The sequence below is a fragment of the Coenobita brevimanus genome, chromosome 17 (genome assembly GCF_032717465.1).
Source record: "Coenobita brevimanus isolate Jiangsu-jjx chromosome 17, ASM3271746v2, whole genome shotgun sequence".
Classification (NCBI taxonomy): domain Eukaryota; kingdom Metazoa; phylum Arthropoda; class Malacostraca; order Decapoda; family Coenobitidae; genus Coenobita; species Coenobita brevimanus.
The window spans coordinates 11,779,638-11,799,637 of NC_136970.1; the positions used below are offsets into that span (position 1 = coordinate 11,779,638).

The following is a 20,000-nucleotide window of genomic DNA, read 5'->3' on the forward strand; positions in this document are numbered from 1 at the left end:
TTACGCTGGAAAGATCACTAACGTCCATAAAGCGGAGAATCAACTAAAACGTTAATAACAAAACAACAGTAATAATGACTGATAATAATAACAATAATAATAATAATAATAATAATTATAATAATAATGATAACAATAATAATAATAATAATAATAATAATAATAATAATAACTTCATGCAGGTTATTGGCCAGGGGTATGTCCTTGTTTTATGCACATTTCATTTTACCCTACTGAACAACATTGTACAGATGGGTGGCGTGACTTGGATACTTGCATTTTTGCAAGTGTCCAAGTCATCTTTCAGTTGATATTATTCAGCACAGGCAGACAACTTGACCTTGAAAATTTTAAGCAGTTTTTTGCCACTATAGCTAATAAGACCAATGGTAGAACGTTTGCACATCAATAGCATCCTGTACCTAGTGCTGAAATAAACTGAATGAAGTATAAACGTGATGAAAAGAACCCTGCCCCCTCACCGCCCCACACATTCTTACCCCACCCCATCCCGCCCTCAGTCTGATTGAGTGTCTTGAGAAATGACTCGGATGCGTCACAGCTTCGTCATCCCCCCAAACAAATAAGGTACTGTGGTAGGCAAACATTAGGTTAGGCCTAAGCTGTTGGGTATAGACTGGTTTTATGTCAAAACACAGCTTTTTCTCGTGATTGTATGGTTTGATTAGCCGAACTCGTTCATCTACTCCCAGGTGAGGATGAAACGTTGCCAAATCATTTCTCGCTGAACTCGCTTCAACACTGCCATTATGACTGGATGACTAAGTGCACCCAGAGAAAAAAGCACGCACCCTACCCTATCCCACCTCGACCCCTCATAACTCACCCTCACCTTTCCTGCAACACCTTTTGACCACGGAATTTCTACCTCGCCTCGCCTCACCCTGCCCGAAGCTTGAGTTTAAGCAGAACTAATACCAGTTTTTTACATTATTGTTTTTTTTTTAATAAATAACAGAACGGAGGAAGGAAAAACAAATGGGTAAAAAAAAAATAATCCATACACCAGATTACTGGTGTCCTCTGTTCATAAAATATCTTTAACAATTAGACTTGAACAGTTGTGGGTTGAAATTTGGAGGAAAACAACTCTGGGGAAGCGAGTTCCAGAGAGATGCAGTTCGGGGAATAAAAGAATTCTGATAGGCAGAAGTTCTGCAATATGGTTGAGTGACATTCCAGTCATGAGCGCTACCAGATGCCCGTGTAGCACGAGGGAAGGCATAGAGAGGTGGCACCATGGACGCAACTTCGTCTGAGCATTTGCCAAAAAAATATATCTGTAAAATAATGCAAGGGAGGCAACATTCCTTCTTACTTGCAGGGGAGGTAGTTTATATGTAATGGCAGGATTGTTAATGATTCTAACAGCTTTATTCTGAATTTTGTCTAGTTGTCTTAATGCAACCTCTCCACAACCATTCCACAAGGGTGAGCAATATTCAAGCTGTGAGCACACATGACTCTTATTAATTATAGCTAACTGCTCATCGGCGAAGAAGTTACGGACTCTGTACAATAATCCAAGTTACTTTGAGGCAGTTTTAGCAAGTGATCTGACATGAGAGGTCCAGCTGAGGGCACTGTTAAGTGAGACACCAAGAATTTCAATACTTTTGGAGATGGGAATATTAGTAGCACTGAAGGTAATGTACGAATCTGGCAATATCTGTCTATTAGTAAACTGTATATATTTAGTTTTACTAGCATTAAAAGAGACAAAGTTGTTTTGTCCCCATTCACTGATTGCAGATAGATCTTGATTTATGGAGATGGCTGTACTGAGTTGAGAAGTAGAGATATCAGACTTTGTAAATGGATGTCTGAGTGTGAATGAACTATGTAGTGTTGAGTCATCTGCATATGAGTGAATGGAATTGTGAGTGACAGATAAGAGATCATTAATGTGAACCAGAAATAGGGTTGGCGCCAGAACTGATCCCTGCGGCACGCTGGCGTTAATTGAGTGGAAATTCGAATATACATCATCTACTTTTACTCTTATTTTCCTGTCACAAAGATAAGAAGAAATCAAAGGAACAAAAGACGTTAGTCCATAGCAAGGGAGTTTGGACAGCAGGGAACGGTGCCAAACTCTGTCGAAAGCTTTAGAGATATCAAGAGCTACTGCATCAGTTTCTCCAAAAAGATCAATTGATTGATGGATGGTATGAGTTAAGAGATTGAGTATGTCAATGGCGAAAACCGTATTGTTTATCACTAATTAAGTTGTTGGATTCAAGATGTTTAACAATATGCTTATTAATTAAAGTTTCAAATACCTTACCAAGAGAAGATGTGACAGCTATTGGTCTGTAATTGAAGGGGTCAGACGAACTTCCTTTCTTCGGAACTGGGTGGATATTGGCTTCATTCCATGAATTTGGGAATAAAGAAGTACGTATGCATAGTCTGAATAATTTAGCTAGGACAGAGGCAAGTTCAGGGGAACACTTTTTCAAAACAATTGGTGGAATTCCATCTGGGCCTGGAGCTTTGTTGGTAGGTAAATTGTCTAGGATGGATTTTACATATCTTGTCTGTATTTTAAGTGGGTCAATTTCGGGAGAATCAAGTTCCAGTACTGAGACATTCTGGCTGGTATCATCTATGGTAGAGTTTCTGGCAAAGGTACTAGCAAAGATATCTGCTTTCCCACGTGGGTCATTTGTAATATTGCCGTCTGAAGATTTTAGTGGGGGAATGGAAGATGACTTGTTAAAGTTATTATTGAAAGAATTAAGAGTTGACCAGAATATTCTATTGTCATTAGGGTTGTTAAGTAGTTTTGATGCTTGCTTTTGAAGAAAGTTAGATTTAGATAGATTTATTACAGCTTTTGCATGATTTCTAGCAATTTTAAATTGGGAGAGTGATTCAGATGTTTTTGATTTTAAGTAAGAGTTATATGCTAATGACTTTTGGGCTGTTGCTCTGGCACAATTGCCATCAAACCATTTTGGAGAGTTTGATCTTTTAGTGAATTGTTGACTTGGTATGAATAAATCCATACCAGCTAGTATTAAGTCGCAGATGTGGGACTGGGTAGAATTGAGATCACTAGAGAAGAAAGACTGCCATGGAATATCAGCAAGATAATTTCTAAATCCGTCCCAGTCTGCCCTGTCAAAGTGCCATCGGGTCACCCTGACAGGTTCAGAATGGGGAGGTGTAGGAGGGTTAACTAATGAGGCTTTGATGAGATTGTGGTCAGAGCATCCAAGTGGTGACAGTACCTCATATTGTTATGCAAGTATTCCATTTAGATATTCTGGGAAATGCTTTTCACCTGATGTTGTTTAGTTTTAGTCTATTTATTACGGTATGCGATGCTGCGAATTATTCATATATATATATATATATATATATATATATATATATATATATATATATATATATATATATTTATTTATATATTAGGGTGGTCCAACTTAGTAGGTCAAAAAATCGAAGAGGTCATGGACATTCTCTACAAGCATGTTTTTTGTCCACATGGACCTGCAAAACAATGGGCGAAATTTCAGCATGATTTAATAATATTTAGAGGTCGCCTAAATATGCATATTGTGATAATCATGAGCTAACAGAGCCCTGCTTATACATGTTACTTGCATTTTACTTTCCAATTGAGCATTTTAGGTGATGCAACAATCTCTTGTGTTTTTATCTTAATGACTTCATCACGAATACGATCATCATCTGAAAATAGTTTTTGATCGAAAGTAAAACCTTAAACTTGACCGTATTTCGTGATGTAATTTCCGACCGGAAGCAATACTCAAACTTGTCTCTCTTTTTCAGGTCAAATGGCTGGAACTAGAGCAAATCCTAGTGTGTGGCTTTTAGGGAAGCCAACTGGAAACCTTCCAAGACATAGGTTACCTACATAGTTGGACACACTCCTTCTAGTGCAGTACACCATGTCGATCAAGCACAAAACAATACCAAAGAGTGTGAATTTGACTTGTCAGGCGGTTACGGAGATCTGGGACTCGGCTCAAATCCCGACTCAGAGGATTGATGCTTGTGTCCGGAAACTTTCAAAGTTTACCGAACACCACCTGGCACTAAAGACGCATAGGACCAGGAAAAGTGATCACGAAAAAATGAACCAAGATATCAACTGAAACAGCGCCAGCTGGAAGGAGCAAACACCTCAACAATTTTGCTGAGTCCTTATCATCCTCTTCGGAAGGTGAAGATGAATTTAAACCTGTTGGTAGCACTCATTCTCTAACTTTTTTTTTTTTTTAATGCGAGGAAGAAGGATCCAAATGCTAAGCCAGTAAAAATGTTCCTTCCAAAAAATAACAAATAAAAACAATACAAAAGGGAGCCAAATTCAAGATCCGTTCATTTGGAGATGCCTGGACACACTGCGTTTGAAAGATTGGAGATCATAGGCAGTAGGAAATACAGACAAAGGGAGACACTTCCAGAGCTGACCTGTTGCATAAATGAAGGACTGGGAGTAACGCTTAACTCTTGCATTAGAGAGTTGGACAGACAGTTGGAACTGATGCCCCTTACTCGAAACGTTTTAAAAAGGACGACACCATTAACATTTTCAAATCGTCAGAATTTATCGGAGCATTGGATCAAACAAATGTTTCAGACAGGAATGCAGCTCCAGGGCCCATGTATCATGCCAGGTGGATGGCAAAGGGCATTTACTCGCTTAAAGTACAGTACTGTATACCCGTTTCGGCAAACATTCAAGCTACCACCAAGTGAGAAATGCAAAGTAACCCACATGGCTCTGTTTGTCAGCTTGATTAACATCAAATACTGGCATGAAGCACCAAAGGATACACATGCTCCTGTCAACGACATCGAGTTGTTGAACCTACTAGACAATTACCCCATACAAGAAGTTGGTCAGCAGGCTGTGAGAGCTCTAAGCCGACACCTGTGGTACCTGTCAGAGCATCTCATTGGGTTAGCCTTTTTGATGAGAGTATTGATGGCGATACTGAGAAAAAGGATAGTTCAAAACCTCCAGCTCCCCCAAGGTGATGCAAGTCCGAGAAGAATCGAAAAACCCACTACAGGGATCCAACCTGACCTGGTGTCATCAGTTATGTCACAAAGAAGACATTCACCTTTTTTGATGCCTTGAAGGTTGCTGGGCAAGAAGAAGCACATCAGTTCCTTCAGAAGGACCCAAAGGAATGGCGCGGAGATGCTCACTACAGGGATCGTGAAAGACGTGCACAAATGATGAAGGTTGTCAGTGACGTAGCAGGGCGTGATATCGCTCTGATCGAGAGTTACTATACCACTTTGACCCGAAATGAGGACCAGAAACAGTATCTCCTGCAACTCGTGGCTAACCACCCAAAGCAGTTGCCCTCAGCATCCAAGAAAACACTGATGAGTGGAAAATAACCCAGTTGATGAAAGAACTTCATGGTCACATTTAGATATGTATTTTGTTTTGAAAGTTTTAATAAATGTTATGTTCATTCATTAATTCATTGCCAGACGCCATGTATCCCAGACGGGGTGGCCAAGGGCTTAGAGTTAATTGTTTTACAGGGAGGGGCACTAATCCTCCACAAACCCCACTTGACACGTAGGGATGCCAACAGCATCTGGTGTTCCCTGGCGGTCACCCATCCAAGTACTAACCAGACCGAACGTTGCTTAACTTCGCTGATCTGACGGGAAGCGGTGTACTCAACGTGGTATGGCCGTTGGCGTTATGAAAATCAGTCACTGTTTTCTGGACCAAAGTAGCTGAATGTAGGAATAGTGCCAAAGTGGGCAACCTCTGACTTTTCATAGAATAGCACCAAATTTTGCAGAAAGGCTATGCAGACTGTAAGACATGAAAACAACTCTGTGGAGAAACATTTGGAGGAAATTTTTTTTTTCGACCACCTTTATATACTGTACACATATATACAGTGTATATATATATATATATATATATATATATATATATATATATATACAGTATAGATATATAGGTAGATAGATAGATAGAAAGATACATAGATAGATATAGATAGATAGATAATGTGGTAGGTGGGGGCGCTCACCATCCATCCACTCAATCGATGTAGTGCTGCCCTCGGGTGACTACCCTTTCCTCTCATCCTTCCTTCCTTCCTTCCACTTCAGTCTTTACTTCATTCTTTCTTCTTCTTTCTGCCTATGGGTGACTTTACACTCTTCTTTCTTTCCTTTATTTTTTCCTCTTCTTCAGCCGACAGGTGACTCTACACTGAGTGACATGCCAAATGGTTTCCTGTACACCAGGAAACCATTTACTATTCTGGGTGGTAACCATATAACAAATTATGGCGCCTGGTGGTTTAGTGAGCAATTAAGGCGCTCAGTCGGACTGAGCCTGTGCAGTTTTATATCCAAAGGATGTTTGGGGTTTATTGCTCACGTAATGCCACTCGGGGATGAGTGAAGCTGGTCACTCTCATATTAAATGCCAAGACCAACTTGCCTAGCCCCGGACCCCTACGCTCCTCATGAAGCAACACAGGATTAGGGAGAGAGAGAGAGAGTTTTACGTCGTGTCCCCTTTTGTCGATATGGGCTAAGGCGTTGCCCCTGGGTAGAGGACTTTGGTTTTGAAGCGTGTAGCGCTGTATGGCCAGATGCCCTTCCTTATGTCTACCAATGACCCTTGGGTGGACTCGAACCTCGACTCGTCGGCCAGAGCGCTCTAACCCACTGAACCACGACTGCTACAACCAGCTAGGTGACAGAAGAGCGCTACCTCTCCCGGCATGACAGCTCACCGGGGCGCGGTGCTAACTCATGACTTTTTGTTGTGAAGTATCTGTGTTCAGTGCAGGCTATGTTGAATTTGCGCAGTACAGTCTCTATGAGTACTGGAAACTTGAACATTTCATAACCCATACATAATGATCATTCTGGGTGCGCAAAATGTACAGTACGTATATTATCTTTATATAATATGCCTTGCAGTATATCCGTATCTAATCCTTTATCTCAGTATTTGGATATTTTTGAACTCCGAAGGATTTTGGACTTGCTGTATACTGTACTAAAGTTATAGTATAATTTATTCTCAACTGTTGTAATATTTCTGAAACGTTGCATGTGATATCTTGGCTATTAGCGGCAGTAGCAGTGTGGTAATAGCACACACACACACACACACACACACACACACACACACACACACACACACACATTGCCCTTCCCCACTGATCTCATGCCTCCCCACACACACCCTCCAGGGTCAGATGGCTAGCTACGCCACTGTGTAAGCATGACTGAGTGTTTATACCTGAGGGGTGAAATCGGGATTCCGGTATCTTGAAAACTCGCCTGACCTTCAATACAGTTGCCAGACAGCATTTTACTGAGTCCAGAATATTCACCACTGAAACTCATACTACCCAATGACTCGATGTAATGGTGTGTGTCACTCAGCGACCCTGTGACATATCAGTATGTCACCTGGCATGACAGAGGGCGGGGTAATGACACTGACTAGACACTGTATCTAGAATGATACCCCGGAAGACTGCTGATATTCTTTGGATGAAAATTTCATCTTTGTGATGGATACTGGTACACAAACCCACTCAGTCAATGTTCGATCATCTTCTGGTGACTATACTGAATGGTACGCTAACTGTGTCCCTTTAATTCAGGAAACCAGACAATAAATAAAACAAATGAAAAACAAGAGATAAGAAATTATTAACACAGTCAAAAATATTGTATTATATCCCATCTACTCCATTACCTCAAATAATGAATTCTGACCAACACCACCGATTATTCCTAACAAAAAAAAAAAAAAAAAAAAAAAAAAACAGAATAAACTGATCCCGCTGATGAAAGCAGAAAAAAACGCTGCTATGGTTGATTGCCAGAAAAATAAATGTAAATGAATAAATAAATGTAAAAAAACTGAATTCGTGGTTTGCATGCTAGTGAGTAGCCAACCTGAACCATATCAACAACACGGTATTTATCTGTCACTGCTTCTGCCTGGTTTGACAAAGATCTAGAGAGCTGCCATGACATTCACTACTACTAAAAACTCCAATACTTCATACACGTTCGTTCGTTTTAAGATTTCCTCCACCTGTAGTGGAGGCCGGGCCATACATTAGCCCGGTACTTCATGCTTTTTTATCTTTTCTTTTTTAAAGGCCATCACCCACTATTTTGGGTATTAGGCCAAACAATCTAATATTATACACAACAAAATTTTAAAACAAAGTCCAAAATCATTGAAAACAGTCACTCTAAGACACAAAGGCGAACGAGGCAGGAAGAAGGGCATAGGACGTAAACATGGCAGGAAGAAGGGCACAGGACGTAAACATGGCAGGAAGAAGGGCACAGGACGTAGGTTAAACCGAGCTGGTGGCCGAAGCGGAGTCGGATGTAGAGATAGACTGCACCCCCTGGAGGATATGGTTGAGGATTTTCACCTCGTCAGGGTCCTTGATGATCTGGAGGGATCCCCGGCACAGCTCGGTGAAGGAGAGCATAGCCCGCCGGATATCCCCCTTGGAAAAGTCTTTCTCATCTGGAGTCACAGGGACAGAGTCCTCGTACTCATGAAGATGGCGATACACGGAGTCTATTTCTGACTCATCAATGGCGGCAAAGTCTGCCAAGGTGAGGTGATGAACTGGACCAGAAGGCTACCGATCCACCGGAGCCAGCCCCGTAGGTGGAGCAGACTCCAACTCGTCGTGTACCACGGTAGGAGCAGGGGAGACAAGGGCATCAGAAACAGCAGCCTTAGGTGGGGAAGGCGGCGCCGCATTCCCAACCTCCATAGGTACCACGGGTAGTGGCGGCGGGGCAGACTGGCGAGAGACTGAACGTTCTGCCAGCTGGAGCCTTGTAGGTGGAGTTGAGGGCTGCAGCTGCAGCACCCTCGGGACCAAGCTGGTGGAGGTCACAGGATGCCCCGAAGGACGACGAGGGGCCCTCCTCCAAGGCCTCTTCTGCACCACAGGCGGGGAGGAGAATGACTTTGGGATGAGTATGGCAGGAAGCCCATTTGCCTGGAAGATGGCGGGCAGGCGCTGGGCAAGAACTGCCATATCACCCCCCAAGAAAGCTTTAGCAACCTCCATGCACATGGTGACTAGGGTGGAAGCAGAAGAGGCAGAGGCAGAAGCAGAAGCAGCAGAGGGAGACCAGGGCTGACGACGACGCCGACGACGGGGGAGGGCGTGGTGAGAGCCCCGCACCACATGGCCAGCAGGGCCGGTGACGGGTGCAGCCGCAGGACCCTTATCTCCCGCCACCACGATGAACTCCACAACCTCACCAGCCTCTACCGAAGGCATAGGGTGGGAAGGGTTGCGGGCCACTATGGACGAACGATGTATAAAAATGTCGTCCCACGTGTCTCGGCGAGTCAAGAAGCCAAACCCCTTCCGTACGTGGAACCAACGCACCTGGGCCACAACTTTGGCAGCCATATTTCCGGTTAGAGAGCCTACTCGACCAACCCCGCAGTTCTCAGACGCTCGATTCCCTCAGGTCCACCCAGTGTCTTCTCAGGTCAGGAGCTGGAGAGAAAGTCCACTGGATTGAGAATCGTCATCTACTTCATGCACGTATGATTAACACCATATACATCATACACTGCTACCGTACCAGTAACTTGAGAATGTTGACGTCTTTCCATTTTAATATTATCACCAGACGATTTTAGCTTTCGCTGCGGCTGATGCAGTAGAATATATTATTTACGCTAATACCAGATGATTTTCTTCAGTTGCAAGAAATCTTGGCAGTTAGAGGCTTCAAACATTAACTCGAGTATCACGTTGTGTTACTGGTACACCCGTGAATTATAGACTCAATACCAGACGATTTGTTCAGTGTGTTATGCTTACACCAAATGATTTTGTTCAACCAAGTCCTATCACTTTGAGAGTTCACACACTAACTGTGAAGTCTGGTACACCTAGGAATTATAATTATTTAGATACACCAGACAATTTTATTCAGTCTGGAGAAGCACTAGCAGCCAAAGAGTTGGCTAAGCTTGAGAGGCCCACCTTAGTCAAAGGTTTAGTGGAGATATCCTTCCCTTTACTTGGTGGTACAGTCGATTATGTAATATAGAGATAGATAAGTGGTTATAGATAGATTGATAGATAGATAGAGATAGACAGATAGGTAGATGGATATAGGTAGATACAAACAAATAGACAGATACATAGATACAGACAGATAGATAGATATAGGTAGATACATAGATACAGACAGAAAGACAGGCAGATAACATCGTAATAGGGGCCGATGATAGTTGCTGCTGTTGTTGCTACCCCCGACTCATCTGAAACGAGAACCCAGTGGACTACAGGCTAAGGTTGTCCTTCTGTAGTCCATTCTCCTGCCTTCCAGAATAGGGACGTCTGTATAACCGGGCAGCTTCACCACCCGGGCATATCGGTGCCAACACGTGAAGGCGTCCATCTACAGCGCGTCTGGGTATATCATGAATGGAACATAAAAGTGGCCATAGCTGTAAAAGATTTAGTTCAAATTTGAATCCGGATCCGACGCATTTCCGCCGCACCGACTGAATGATTGAAGAGTGTGGGTCAAACGAACCGAGCTTCTGAATTCGTATTTTACCCACTGTGAGATATTTGTTACGGCGCACCGTATCGACGCTTTTACGGCCCTTGTTGGCAATATAGTGGCGCGAGTTCGATGCCATTACCAACAGAGCACGTTAGTGGTACTGAGGGTAGTAGCGGTGGGGGGATGGGGGGGAGTAATGGTAGTGTTGGTGGGAGAAAGTAGTGGTGGTAATGGTTAGGGTGATGATGGTAACAGTAGTCGTGGTAATGGCTAGTGTTGGTGGTAATTAACAGAGGTGGTGGTAGTGGTGACGACGGTGGTGGTAGGTGATGGTCGTGGTTGGGGAGGTGGTAGCATTGGAAATGGTGATAACCAAGGTGGTAATTCTTTGGTAGTGTTGTGGTGACTGAGGTGGTGGCGGGGGTATAAGTGGTAATAGTTGCGGTAGTAGCACTGGTGATAGTGCTAGTTGTGTCAGTGGCGGTTGCAGTAATGTTAATAAAGTAGGGAGGTAGGTAAGTAGCTACCATGTTACCTGTATAAAGTTGTGAGGGATTGGATAGCTCGTTATGGGGTTTTAGCTTGAGGCACAGTAGGTGCTGCTCTGTCTCGATGGCCCTTCTGTCTCTCTTGCATCGTCGGTGAGGTGAGTTATAGACACTCTTGGGTTACGGGGGTTTATTGTGACAGTTATATCGTGGTGCAGAGTAACGTAACCTCCTACACTATCCTATCTCCTAAGCTTCTTTCTGCCTTCTGTCGTTCTCTCTGGCACTCTGACTTTTTTTTTTTTTTTTTTTTGTGCCTATCGACCATTGAGGCCGGAGCCTCTGGTCATTAAGGCAAATATATATATATGTATATATATTGACACATATATACATATATATACAAACATATATATATATACATACATACATACATACACACATCCATGCATATGAACATACACACTTTCATGCACACGTACATACATATAATAATTTTTATTTTATTTTTTTGTAGTTTTATTTTTATTTATTTTTATATTTTTAACCTTATATTACTTATAATCAAAAATACCTAATCTAAAGACCCTAAAACTAACCACCTAACAGACAAATCACTAACCTATACTAAATCCTAAGAGACAGATAACTAGACCTACACTAATATTCAAAAAGCCTCGACCAAGAGAACACCATCGACTGCAGATATGTAATGCCTTTCTACATGCCATACCTGCACTCATCACCTGGTGACTGTCAGTCGAAGGACAACCTAATATAGGGGACATCAATATATGAAAGGGAACCAGACGAGTCAGGAACATTTCCATATACGTCAGCTGTCGTGTTAAGCAAGATAGTATAATGTATTTACATAATTTGTACAAAAAGTGAAGAACCTCGCCCAGCAGACCACCATCGACTGCAAGTGCCCAATACCTTCCTATATTGCACACTTGCACTCATCAGCTGGTGACTGTCAGGCGAGGAACTTGGCTTAATGTAGGGGACATCTATATTAGAAATAGATCGGTGGGAGGAGGAACTATTTAAAATATGTCAACTGTCAACCCTAATTAATATTACAATATATACATATTTACTGTTTATAAAAACCATAACCACACAGTAAAAAGTAACATCACTCTGATCAGTCCGGTCTCTCTCAAGAAAGCCATCAATTTATCAGTCATAACAATGTCCCCATCACCCAGGATGGTGGAAAGGGTGAAGGGGACGTCTACTGCGCCGCAGTAATTTATAAGTGAAGCACGTTCACTAATAAATCGCCGACAGCGCAGGATGATATGACTGATAGATAACACCGCATTACAGATGTCACAGTGCGGTGGGAAGCGTCTTTCCATATATGGTTTAATGTGGGTTAAAATGGTGGCATTGAGCCGTAACCGTGCCAGCACTTTTTTTTCTAGGCGACTGGGACGGTTGGCAGTGTCCCAGTCGCCCAGGTACGGCTTACAAGTTGGAATATTTAGTCTGGCCCACTGACCTTGCCACAGAAGATTTATTGATTTCTTTCCGAGAGATAGACTCGACCGTAGATCACGAGGAACGTCCCAAGTCTCCTTGAGCTCTACAGCCGACTTTGCAAGTAAGTCAGCCTGCTCATTGCCGTAGATACGACAATGACCAGGCACCCAGATCAGTGTGAATGACTTGTTGCATGAATGCAACTTATTAACGATGCGGCCCTGGATCTCGTAAGAGTCCGTAGTGCAAGATGCAATTGCCTGAAGGGCTGATTTTGAATCTGAAAATATGACAAATGAGTCATGCCTAGAATTGAGAGCATAGTCTATGGCTTTGTCAATAGCAAAAAGTTCTGAAGTAAACCCAGATGTATGAGTCGGCAACCGATACCTGAGGGCACATTCAGTCGACCACACACTTGCACCCACACATTCACTCGACTTGGAGCCGTCGGTGTACAATTGATGGGACCCAAAGTGACGAACAATGATGTTACGAAACAAGTGGTGGACCTCCGCCTCCGGCGCCTTGGCCTTTGGTGCTGGGAGCCATGATACATCCACTGTAAAACTGGGTGGCTCCCAAGGCACTATATTTTTTAGCACCAACTTGTCACAGTCACTGGGGTCCACACCAAGCTCCTGAGTCAGTAAGTGGAGGCGAGCGGCAAGTGGCCGACGCACCCCCCGCAGAAGGTGGTGGTATTGACGCAGGGGGGTACAGGCCACATTGCTGATATTACTTTTCCTAAACGTCCTTACGCCGTAGGACAAGGCCAGGTGGTCACGGCGAATACGGAGGGGAGGCACATTCGCCTCCACTTCCATATGAGCCACACGGGTACACCGGACGGCTCCAAGACACATTCGCAAACATTTATTCTGTAACACATCCAATCCTTTCAACGTGGCATCGGATGCCGAGCCATACACCTGTGTGCCATAGTCTAGCTTCGATCAAATAAGGGACTTATACACCATTAATAAAGATTTTCTGTCGGCACCCCAGGTAGTACCCGCTAGGTACTTGAGGACATTTAACGGTTTATCACAACGAGCAAGCAAAGTATTAACGTGAAGTTTAAAATTCATTCTACGATCAAAATGTATTCCTAAAAATTTTACAGAATTTTGAAAAGGTACCGCCTGATTATCCAAAGTTAAGCACAAATTAGGTACGTTACGATTAGTGAAGACTATAGCGGCACACTTGCGTATGGAAAACTTAAATCCCCACTGCAAGGCCCATTGGTGGACAGAGTCAAGGGCTGCTTGAATCCGCCCAGCCAAAAATTGTGCATTACGGGAAGAGTGCCATATTGCACAATCGTCAGCATAGAGCGAGTATTTAAGATTCCTCGGGATGGGAGCTGATGACAGAATATCATTGATCATAATACTAAATAAAGTAGGACTAAGCACATTTCCCTGTGGCACCCCGTTTTCCTGGATAAATATATCCGATGTTATGTTACAGGGCAATTTGACAGAGAAAGTTCTGTCCCTTAAGAAATTTGAAATAAAAACAGGCAAATTTCCTCTTAAACCATAAGCATAGAGCTTCATTAGTATACTGTGTCGCCAGGTCATGTCATAGGCTTTATGGATGTCCAAGAACACCCCTATCATGAATTCTTTATTGGCAAATGGCTCTGCAATACAATGCTCCAAATTCATTAAATGATCTAGTGAACTTCTGTATTTACGGAAGCCACATTGTTGATCATTTAACAAATTCTTCGACTCTAAAACAAAAAGAAGCCTATTGTTAACCATACGTTCCATGACCTTACATAGACAAGAAGTCAACACAATAGGACGAAATGAAGTGGGATTCATAAGACGACCAGCCTCTTTGGGTATCGGTATGATGTGCGCAAAGTGCCATGAGTTTGGGAACGTTCGAGACGCCCAAATCTCATTGTACAGTGCTAACATCTTAATCAGGTTGTCCTGATTAAGATGCTGAATCATACCGTACGTGATGGTGTCTGGTCCAGGGCTGGTGTCTTTACAGGATTTAAGGGCAAGGAGCAGTTCATCTAGTGTAAACTCTTGGTTGTTCGGCGAGTCTACGTCTTCTGTGGCAAAGTCTAATATCTGTAGCTCAGCCATGCGTTTATGATGTTGAAAACGCGGATCATAATTGGCTGAGCTACTTACATGAGAAAAACTCCTGGCGAGGATGTTAGCAACGTCCACGGGCTCGTCATAGATGTTATTATTAACCTGAAGGGTGGTGATTGGAAAATATGGGCCTTTCTTATTTAATATTCTTATAGTGGACCAGACTTTACGTAATGGTGTTGTATGAGTCACCGTGGACACAAAGGACCGCCAGGAGTCACGTTTGGCCCTTCTTATTATTCTCCTTGCCTCAGCCCGTGCCTGTTTGTATGCAATAAAATTTTCCTCAGTGGGCTGACTATCAAAAATCCTGTATCTCCTATTGCGTTTTCTTAATGCTTGTCGGCAATCCAGTGTCCACCAATGTGCTCTATGCTTCGCATGAACTGTAGAAGTCTTGGGAATAGCAGCCTCAGCTGCGTGTAATATGAAAGTAGTTATATTTTCGACCTTAACAACTATGGTCTCCCCAGATATATCTAAATTGGCGATCCTTGAGAAGGATCCCCAATCTGCTTTCTTATAGCTAAATTTTGGAGGTGGAGGGTCCGAAATGATGTCACGTGTATAAGAAAGACAGATGGGTAAATGATCACTTCCCAAGGAGTCATCATAAGGATTCCATAAAAAATTTTGATGTATACCAGGGGAGGCCAAAGATAAGTCAATGGCCGAAAAGTTACCAGTACGATCATCTACACGAGTCGCTCTACCATCGTTCAGAAGACAGAGGTTGGACTGTAGTATTAGGTCGGCTACTTGCTCCCCACGACCATCGATCCTCAAGCTACCCCATTGATAGTGATGGGCATTAAAGTCGCCCAGCACTAACTTATTTCCAGGTAGATGTTCAACTAGTGAATTTAAAGCATCACTATCAATGGGGCCGTGTGGAGGACAGTACAGAGAGCAAATAGACAGATACGTGTTAGTAAATTTTACTCTGCACGCGACAGCTTCCAGAGTAGAATTTAGAATCACTTCCGTTTGTGGGTGTGATTTGTGTGTGTATATGGCAACTCCGTGACCTTCATATCTTCTATATGAATGATTGTGTTTGAACTGTGGAGGATCAGGGTGATCCTCCAGGCGCGTCTCCTGTAAACAAACAACGTCTGGCCTGTGTATAGAAAGCAAGATTTCTATATTGTGTAACTTATTCCCAATACCTCTACAATTCCACTGTAGTATAGTGAATGCGACGGTTTAAGATTTTCGAGGGTGGCCAGTGTGCTTAGTTTTTTTATGCCCCCCGAGACCAGGCGAGTGGCTACCGGGGGATCTTTCCCGGTTCTTACTCATGGAGACCTCCATATTCTCATCAATTACAAGGCTCCCAGACTCCACCGAGGAAGAGCTATTTTTTCTCTCCCTCGCTGGACCAGGAGCGGGAAGGACATGAGGACGTGACTGTTTAGTGAGGGTGGTCAAATTAATCTTGTCAGACTTGTCTGGCTTCAATTTTGGCCGCACTGACTGCGAAGGAGCAGCGGCAGCCTGGGAGTAGGAAGTCGCAACAGGGATGTCCGTCAGAGAGTTGGAGCGTACAGGAGGCTTAGACTGAGAGGTAGGGCGTGGGGCATGAGGAGCGAATGTAAGGTCAGTTTGTGTCTCCACAGTGCACATCACAGAACGGGACACAACTGCCGATGCATAGGAGATATTAGGTCTGGGAGTTGCATGCAACTCCTTCACCTTCTTCCTAGCATCGAAGAAGGAAATGCCCTGTGTTGCTTTTACTGTGCAGACCTCCTTCTCCTCCTTCTACCTGGGACAAGCCCTCAAGGAAGTGGAGTGAGCATCCTTGCAGTGAAAGCAGCACTCAGTCTCGGATGTACAGTTGTCAGCAGAGTGACCTACAGTCACACACTTGCCACACACAATGTTGGAAGCCCGACAAGCCTTTTCGTGGTGTCCATAGAGTTGACACTTTGCACAACGAAGGGGGTTCGGGATGTATGGTCTGACATTTACTATTTCATATCCAACTTTCACATTGGTTGGGAGAGATACCTTTCCAAAAGTCAAAACAACTGTTGCGGTCTTCGTCCTTATGCCTTCCGAAAATCTTGTGATGAATCTGGCCTCTATTACATCTTGCTGAGCAAGTTCCTGTACGATTTCTTCCTCCTCCATAAGCACAAGATCCCTGCAGGTGATAACACCCTTGCAGGAATTCATGGCGTGCGGGATCGTTGTTTGGACATCGTGACAGTGGAACTTCCTCAGTTTAAGCAAATCCTTGACCTGAGCTGAATTCTTGGCTTTTACGAGAATGTCTTCACTCGCAAGTTTTTTCACTTGTTCCACCTCTCCTGCACACCCATCAATCACCTTCTTGATGATGAAGGGATTGAGGCTGGACAGGGGAGTGGAACTAACCACATGAATCATGATAAACTTGGCGTTGTGTATGTTAATGTCAAGACGGGTATGTGTCTGGGGCCGTTCAGTTTGGGGGCAGTCCGTCCGTGCAGCAGTCGGGGGTCGGCCAGGACTACCTCCCCTCCTGAAGGGGTGGGAAGCAGTAGTGGCGTCCGCCATAGTTACCACTTCCCCCTCACGGAGGAAGTGTGAAGAAAGAGAAAAACAACCAAGGGAGATATTGCCCGGGGAAAACACACCTAGTCTGAGATTACCCTCTCAAACCACTCTCGGGAGGACGCGCCTGTGTGTCACTCACACCCCAGAGCGATCAGTGGGGGGTACACTCCAGAGGTGAGTAAGCAAAGGCAATCTCAGGAAACAGATATAGACACCTACTATATCTCTAGTAAGGGTAGGGAGGAATATGAATGCTAGCTAACCTAACTTTATTGGGAAAAAGCACAAAAAAACTATTGCCGGTGGGGCAGCCCTAGAATCTGGAGGAGAGTTCAGCACACGTCTGTTCTCTCCGCAACCATGCATAAAAGTCCCTGGCACTCTGACCGTGTCAGATGGGCTAATCGAACTTTCGGCAGTTACCCCTCGTGTCTGCTGCATAATGGGGTTCTCGAGCGTCTGCTATACATTCTGTGTATGCATTCTGGCTAGAGGATGTGTACATTTTTACCTGAGCACCTGGTATTGCATGTGATGCATGGTACCTATTGTCCTATGAGATATGTACTAGTGCCTATAATATTACATATGACATTATATGGTGGTAGTGGTGGGGGTTGGGCAGTAGTACTGATGGTAGGGATGGTAGTAATAGTGGTTCAAGTAACGGCTCACATTTGGTTGGAGTGTCATAACCTGCTAGACGACTAGACGTCTGTTTGGCTGTGGTTACCTTTCAGCACAGTAAATGGTTTATTAGGTTATAAGACACCGTTTGGCTTGCCACTCAGTACAGAATCACTTGAAGGAAGCTTTACATCGAGTGAGTGGATGGTGGGCTCCTCCACCTAGCAGAGGTAATATACAAAACAATTCGATAAGGACGAGGCACTACGAAAATTCCACGACCACCTAGGAACGGCATTCGGTAGCAAAGTGCCCCATGCTTCAAAAGATTCCTATAAACAGGATCAGCACCGTGGCCAGGTGGTTACAAAAGTGATTAGCTCTCTTTGACTTCGATCCCTGGCTGTGGCAGGAAATAGGTTGACGTTAGTATCTTCCACAAGACATATCGACACGAAAAACTATCCCCACTTATACTAGCTCTTCAGTCCTGAATGAGATAGTCTTTGCATATAATGTATATGAATGAAGTGTATTAAGTACTGAGGTAGTGGAATATGAAGATGTGTGGCATGTAGGACTCCTAGGCATCACGGAACAAACTCCCAGTGTATGCCCAGAGTCAGATCTACAAAAAGAATTTTAAAAATAATGAATGAATTACAAGGAATAAAACAGCATCGTGCATGGATATTGTTGGCTAATCTATCTATCTATCTATCTATAGCCCGACGCCCTAATCCCGCAAAGGGTGGCCGCAGACAAAACGCCTCCAAGTCACTCTGTCACCCACCATTTGACTCTCCTCCCCCCAACTCACCCCCCCCTCCCTCATATACCTCTCAACTTCATCCCTCCACCTCATCCTCGGTCTACCCCTCCCTCTCCCCCCCTCCACCTCACCTACATACACCCTCTTAGTCAGTCTTTCATTCTCCATCCTCTCCACATGTCCAAACCACCTCAGTGTATTTCTCCTAATCTTTTCAACCACATCCACATCTACCCCACAACGTTCCTTCACTTCTTCATTCGTCAACCTGTCCCTCCATGTCACTCCACATGCTCCTCTCAAGTAACTCATTTCCACTGCTCTCACTCTTGACTTGTTCCCCTCTTGCAAGGTCCACGCCTCGCTTCCATACGTCAGGGTAGGGATCACAATACCATCATGCAGTGACTTCTTAACTTCCATACTCACCTCCCTATTTCTCATCACTGCTTTCAGTGTGCCAACAACCTTCCTTCCCTGCTGTACCCTTTCACGTACTTCATCCCCCAAAGTTCCATCCTTACTCATCACACTACCCAAGTACTTGAATGCACTCACATTCTCCATATCCTCACCATCCAACCTCACTGCACACTCTGTGACTTCATTCCTCTCAAACACCATAACTTTACTTTTGTTTACATTAACTTTCAGCTTCCTCCTCCTACACACTGTCCCAAATTCATTCACCAAACCTTGCAACTCCCATTCATCTTCACTCAACAATACTGTATCATCAGCAAACAGCAACACCGGAAGCTTCCAAATCTCACCCTCATTCATTAGGGCCACCCCCACATCCACTGCCCTACCTTGTACCTCCTTTACGACCCCATCCATATATATATTAAACAGCCATGGAGACATTACACACCCCTGTTTCAGTCCCACAATGAGATCAAAGAACTCACTCAGCTCACCATCCACTCGCACCGTAGCCCTAGCTCCCTCGTACATACTCTTCACAGCACTCAACAGTTTCCCCTCCACTCCATATATTCTTAATACCTTCCACATACCTTTCCTATCTATTCTGTCATAAGCTTTCTCCAAGTCCATGAAGGCAGCGTACACTTTCCTTCCCTTCTCTAGATACTTCTCCACTAAACATCTTAGAACAAATATCTGATCTACACACCCTTTTCCCTTCCTAAATCCCCCTTGTTCTTCTCCAACTAGCTCCTCTGTCATATGCCTAACCCTATCAATGAGTATTCTACCATATATTTTACCAGTCACACTAAGAAGGCAAATACCCCTATGGTTACCACATACTTCTCTCTCCCCTTTTCCTTTGTACAGAGGAACAATTGGCTAATGCAGGAGTAAATAAAATAAATGTACTGACTTCCCTTCGCATGTCTGTTC

At 43.8% G+C, this 20,000-nt stretch overlaps 1 non-coding gene and 1 pseudogene across 1 annotated transcript; both read right to left on the bottom strand.

The window, feature by feature from the left end:
* LOC145391116 (uncharacterized) overlaps positions 1–20,000 on the bottom strand; it is a 70,425-nt pseudogene that overhangs the window by 8,540 nt on the left and 41,885 nt on the right.
* Positions 5,604–5,722, bottom strand: LOC145391299 (5S ribosomal RNA). The gene has a single exon (XR_013895813.1). It is a non-coding gene; the product is annotated as a 5S ribosomal RNA (ribosomal RNA).